Source organism: Canis aureus, chromosome 6 (assembly GCF_053574225.1).
Source record: "Canis aureus isolate CA01 chromosome 6, VMU_Caureus_v.1.0, whole genome shotgun sequence".
NCBI lineage: Eukaryota > Metazoa > Chordata > Mammalia > Carnivora > Canidae > Canis > Canis aureus.
The window spans coordinates 38,255,238-38,261,237 of record NC_135616.1 but is presented as its reverse complement, the minus strand read 5'-3'; positions in this window follow the sequence as shown (position 1 = coordinate 38,261,237).

Sequence of the window (6,000 nt, the reverse complement as noted above, 5' to 3'; positions counted from 1 at the left end):
CATACAGTAAGATTCCTGGGGTCAAATACTATACTGTTCACATTCTACTCTCTAGGTACACAGCCAACTGATTGAACTGGTTCATTTCAGAACGAAATGGGTGCAGTTTTTTGGCTGAAATGCACCTCTCCCTATGATATGAGGCCTGAAGGCTGCACCTAACAAGTCCCCTCCTTCCAAAGTAACGGGTCGGGCAACCCCCCACCACCACCCAGGTTTACAGGGGACGGGGAGGGGTGATGAAGTGGGCAGGACACGGGACTTCCTGCGCCAAAACTGGCCAAGTCCAAGGCAGAGTGTGAGGGATTTGTCAGCCTCCTCGCAACTTCTTGCATAGTCATTGTTCTAAAATACCTTTTAAAACTGGTGAAATTGGGACACCTGGGTGGCTCAGCGGTTGAGTGTCTGCCTTTGGCTCAGGGTGTGATCCTGGGGTCCAGGATCGAGTCCCACGTCAGGCTCCCTGCATGGAGCCTGCTTCTCCCTCTGCCTGTGTCTCTGCCTCTCTGTCTCTCTCATGAAAGAATGAAATCTTTTTTTAAAAATTATAAATAAAATAAAACTGGTGAAATTAAGTCACTGGCAAGTTAATAAATTATATGGGGGGACAACCAAAGATAAGCAGCTGTTCAGAGTGAAGAATACCTTCCAGCGCTGTGGAAGATTGCCAACATATACTTCTGTCTCACTTTTCTTCAATCCTAAGAAGAGAAATAGTATACGGGGGTCTAAGTGTAGGGGACTTGGAGGGGTCAGAGCACATGATAGGTGACACATTTTCTTCAGTGGTAACCTCCCCCCCCCAACACCCCTCCCCTTGTCAAGAGTAAATGTCAATGCCGTGCTCAACCATTTGGCAAATGCCTGGTGACTGACATCCCGGGAGCAGCCAGAGCCAAGTGGCAGAGCCGACATCACTGCCTTCCCAGTGGAAGCCCACCAGGAATGCAGCGCTTTCAATGAGGTCTTAGGAAGGGTTTCAGGACCAGAGGGCGTTTGGGGGCTCAGGTTGGGCTGAGGAGGGAAGGGAAGCTGTCCTACAGCCCTCAGTGTACCTGCCTGAGCTGAAGAGTTTGAACCAGGGAGGGGGCCTCAGCACCACTGGGTTTGAGGCGGTGGGGGTGACAGGGAGGGGAGGAGGGAAGAATAAAGGGGAAACCTGGAGTAGGGAGCAGCAGGTGCACAGTGCGATGGCGGCAGGGGACGCATCCCATGTGAAGGCAGCACACTGTTAGTGTAGCTGGACAGACCCCACGTTTCAGGCCCGAACAGACACTGAGTAGGTTACTGGGATGCAGGTTACACAGACTGAGGGTCCCCGCACCGACTGCCCCCAGGCTGACTTACCTGCTCCTCTGGCACTTGCTTTCTTCCCTTTCTTTCCAAGAGGCTCAGCAGAGGGTGCAAAGCCACTGCTGTCAGGGACCTACCTGACCTGCCCCGCTTCCCAGCCCCCGAGCCCAGACTCTGGCAAAAGCAGCAGAGCCCTGCCTCTATGCCCCTTCCTCCTGCCAGGCCCACGTTCCACGAGGGAAGTCCTCCACTGCATATTCTTATATAACTTAATGTAATGCTCACAGCACATTTAGGGAAATGCTGGGGGTGACTCCTGAGCTGCAGTACTGGGGGGGGGGGCGGGGGGGCAGGAGAAGGGAAGGCTGTGGGGTGGGAGGATTGTTAATCAACAAAAGGAAGCAACTTTCAGCAGGTTCTCCTGCAAAGCCCACTAGCCACAGTGACAGGATGCCAGGACAATTCACCACCATGGAACTGCTGAACAGGTCCTGTGGCAGGCAGAATAATGGCCCCCCAAAGTGGCCAACTTCCTAATCCCTGGAACGTATTAAGGTTTCTGGTTAACAATCCCAATGTGGGGAGAATGGGGTTCACGCCACCATACAATTCTCCAGACACCCAGCTTGGTGTCCTACTATTCAACTCAATCCTGGCCCTACCTCCCCAGAGACAGCACCGGATCCCCCAGGTTAAGTGAGTCCCACACGATGGCCACCCCTCTTCAGACACCAGTCACAAGCAAGCCTGGCCTGTCACCTGTGCTTCTGGCTGACCAGCTGTAGCCTGGAGGTCCCCAGCGCCCCTGCCTTGAGCTCAGTTAATTTGCTACAGTGGCTCATGGGTTGCAGAGAAGCATTTTCCTTATGGAGCGCCGGTTTATTATAAAAGGAACTAGCTCCAATGCAGAGGGGTACACGTGTGTGGGAAGGGGCACAGAGCTCTCATGTCCTCCGGGGGGACCACTCTCCCCACATCTCCAAGCACTCACCAACAGAAAGCTCTCAGAATACTGTCTTCTGGGGTTTTTATGGAGGGTTCATTCCAGAGGCATGATTGATTAAGTCATTGGCCACTGGTGATGGACTGGACCTCCAGCCCCTCTCTCTCCAGCCCCTCTCCCGTCCTGGAGGTGTGGGGGGGCTCCAATCACAGGTTGGTTCCCTTGGCAACCAGCCTCCATCCTTAGGCTACCTAGGGGCTTTCAGAGCCACCTCATTAGCATAACAAAAGACACGTTTAGGGCTCTTATCACAGGAAATTCCATGGGTTTTAAAAGCTCTGTGCCAGGAAGGGGATGAAGACCAAATACATGTTTCTTATTATAAATCACAAGATCACACCATCGATAGGTTTGGTCACATGAAAAGCGGAAATCGAATTGCTTATAGCTGATTTTAAAATAGAAAGATTACCCAATGGGCCCCATGTAATCACAGGGACCCTAGAGAGTGGAGGCACCAGGTAGAAGAGGGTTGGTGGAAGAAATGTGGCTACAGAAGCAAGATCATAGCAAAGCAGGCCAGCCCTCCCAGAGCTGGAAAGGCAAGGAAGCAGGTCTCCTCTGGAACCTCCCAACATCTCGATTTTTGCCCAGTGAGACCCGGGTCAGACTTCAGAACTACAGAAGCATCACTTGTGTTGTTGAAGACACAAAAAATGAGGTAATTTGTTACAGCAGCGAACAGGAAACTACTACAGGCACTGTGAGAAGCCCTGAAGCCACACTGGGCTGTGCAGAGCAGCCAGCTGGCTCACAGAACCACAGAACACAGCCTCTGGGCTTCCCCACTGCTCTGAGCCCAGCCCAGGGACCTGGGGTTAACCTGTCAAATGGGAATCCAAACACCGATGCCAGAGATCCCAAGGGTGTAAGGTCCTGCAACTCAGAGCACTTGACACGTTTTAGAGCAGCCACTGTGTCTACCTGTGCAGATTTCACAGGCTTGTTCTATGACCCTGTGGAGGATTATTTCCCCATTTGACAGATGGAAAAGGCAAAGCTCAAGGACAGGAGATGATTAGCTTATGATTATAAAAGATACTGAGGTAACTCAAGTCTGTGACTGAAGAGTTGGTTCTTTTCCTACAGAGAAGGCTGTCAAAGTCATTTTAAAGCGATTTTTTTTATTTTAGAAGAAATATAAATTATAACATTAAATTTTGAAAGAAAATGGTAATTCCTCTAAATGGTTCCCAGCTGTGGGAAGAAGCAAGTGCTCAGTGGCAACCACAGGAAAACAGAGCTGAAGTAGTGAAGGTGATCAGAAGATACCGATATGGATGAATAGAGAGGTTCATGGGCTGAATCAGCCCAGCTGTTCGAGGGTCAATTTCCCAGTAATCCCTGGAAGTCTGTGGGCTGGAACAGGGCTGGCACCCATACCTCCCAAGCAAAGGCCCCCCTAAATCTTTCAAAGGTGCCTTTAAGGGTCTGCCAGGTGCTCTGCTAAGCTGTGATTTCTCACAGTCTCATTAAATCCTCTTGAAACCCTAAGATCTAGGCATTACTACCCATGGTGCAGGTGAAGCCCCAGTGCTTGGACAGGACAACCTGCCAATTTGTCCAAGATCTCTGATCTCTGCTCATCAGTGGAGAAGCCTGTGTTTTAATCTAGACCACAGAAATACAAGGTCATGAGCTTCTACTCTCCTGCCTGGTCTGGAGTAGTATCCTATCTGTGTTTCCAAAAAGACACAGAATATATAAAGAACTCATAACTCAATAACAAGAAGACGATAACCAATTAAAAAGTGGCACCTGGGTGGCATGGTCAATTAAGCACCAGACTCTTGGGTTTCAGCTCAGGTCATGATCTCAGGGTCATGGAAGCCCTGGGTGGGGATCTGAGCTCAGAGCAGACTCTGCTTGAGACTCTCTCTGCCCTCCCGCTTCCCATGGGTGCTCTCTCACACTCTCAAATCTTCAAAAAATAAATTTAAAAAAATAAAAAATAAAATGGGCAAACAATCTGAAAGATATTTCTCCAAAGATAAACAAATGGCCAAAACACACACACACACACACACACACACACACACATGAAGACCCTCAATCTCTTCAGCCATCAGTGAAACACAAGCCAAGGACATGATGATGCCAGTCACACCTGCTCAGAGGGCTCTAACTAAAGACACAGTGTCCAAGATATGCAGAAATGGAACCCCTCACACTGCTAGTAGGAATGTAATTGGTGCAGCTACTTTAACACTTTGGAAGTTTCTCAAAAAGTTAAAGAATTCCATGTAACCCAGCAATTCCACTGCCAGTTGTCTACCCAAGATAAATGAAAAACCTATGTCCACACAAAGACTTGTTCCCAGCAGCACTGCTCATGATGGCCAAAGTGGAAACAACCCAAATGTTCATTAACTGGTGGATGAATGGATAAATCAGACGTTGTGTGTATATATATATATATATATATATATATATATATACACATATATATATATACATATATATATATATGCACACACAATGTAGTAACATAACAACCTAGTAGCATAAAAGAACGGAAATATATTGATAAATGCTACAACATGAATGAATGTCAAAAACATGATGCTAAGGAAAAGAAGCCAGACACTGAAGGCCATGTACTGTTTTGTTCCAATCATAGGAAAAGTCCAGAACAAAGTTGTAGAGGCAGAATGTAGATTAGTGGCTGGGGCGGTGGATTGCTAATGAGCACAAGGCTTCCTTTTGGAGTGGTGGAAATGTTCCAAAAGTAGATTGTGATGGCTGTACTGGAAGTATACTAACTACCTTTGTACACTTAAAACAGGTGAATTTTATGATGTGTAAATCATATCTCAATAAAGCCTTTTAAAGAAAAACTCAAGATACAGTTCCAAGAATGGCTGGTGTCAGCAAGCACCTCTTCTGCCACCCATCTCGGAGAGCATCTCGGACACAGATGAAGCTGATGGGGGGCCTGGGTCAATCAGTCCCCGTGGCTCATGGCTCGTTATGCAAGGATTTGGGACGCAGTACGGGAGCCTCCGCAGCGCGGTCAGATTTTTTCAGCTAAAAAGTCTTTAATGGCTTCGCAACGGGAAGGGTTGGCCTCTTCCAAGGTAAAGCGCCCCCCCCCCCCCCCCGGTCCTGCAGACGTTGAGTCTCCGCTGTCCACTCCCGCCCACCACCCCCACCAAAAGTCTCGCAGACGCACCTGGCGAGAGCAAGCCACTGCCCGGGGATAACCGCGCGCCCTGCCCCCCGGAGTGGAAATGGGGGTGCGGCCTCCCAGGGGCCTCCAGCGCCCGGGTCCCGCCGCCCCTCGCCACGCAGCCTGGGGCCCGGAACCCCCGCGCCGGGTGTGCCCCGCGGCCGGGCTAGTCCACCTGCCGCCTCCGCGCCCCGGCTGCGCGCTCTGCCTCCTCGCGGCCTGCGGGCGGCGCCAGAAGGGAGGGGGGATCGTCCCGGACGCCGGGGACCCTCCGTACCGCCCCCCCCGCCCCCGCCCCCACCCCCACCAGACCGGCTGCGGCTCGCGCAGTGAGCGGACGCGGCGGCGCGCCAGGCTCGTGGCTGAGCGCGGGGGCCGCTCGGCGAGGGCGCGGGGGCTGCGGGCCCGCAGGGGCCCCGGGCCGGCACGTGCAGCCGCGGCTCGTCTCCGCCCCCCCCCCCCCCCGCCCCGCCGCGCCCCGGCCGGAGGCGCCGACCCCGGCGGATCTGGGCGGGAGGCGCCAGCCGCCGAGGGA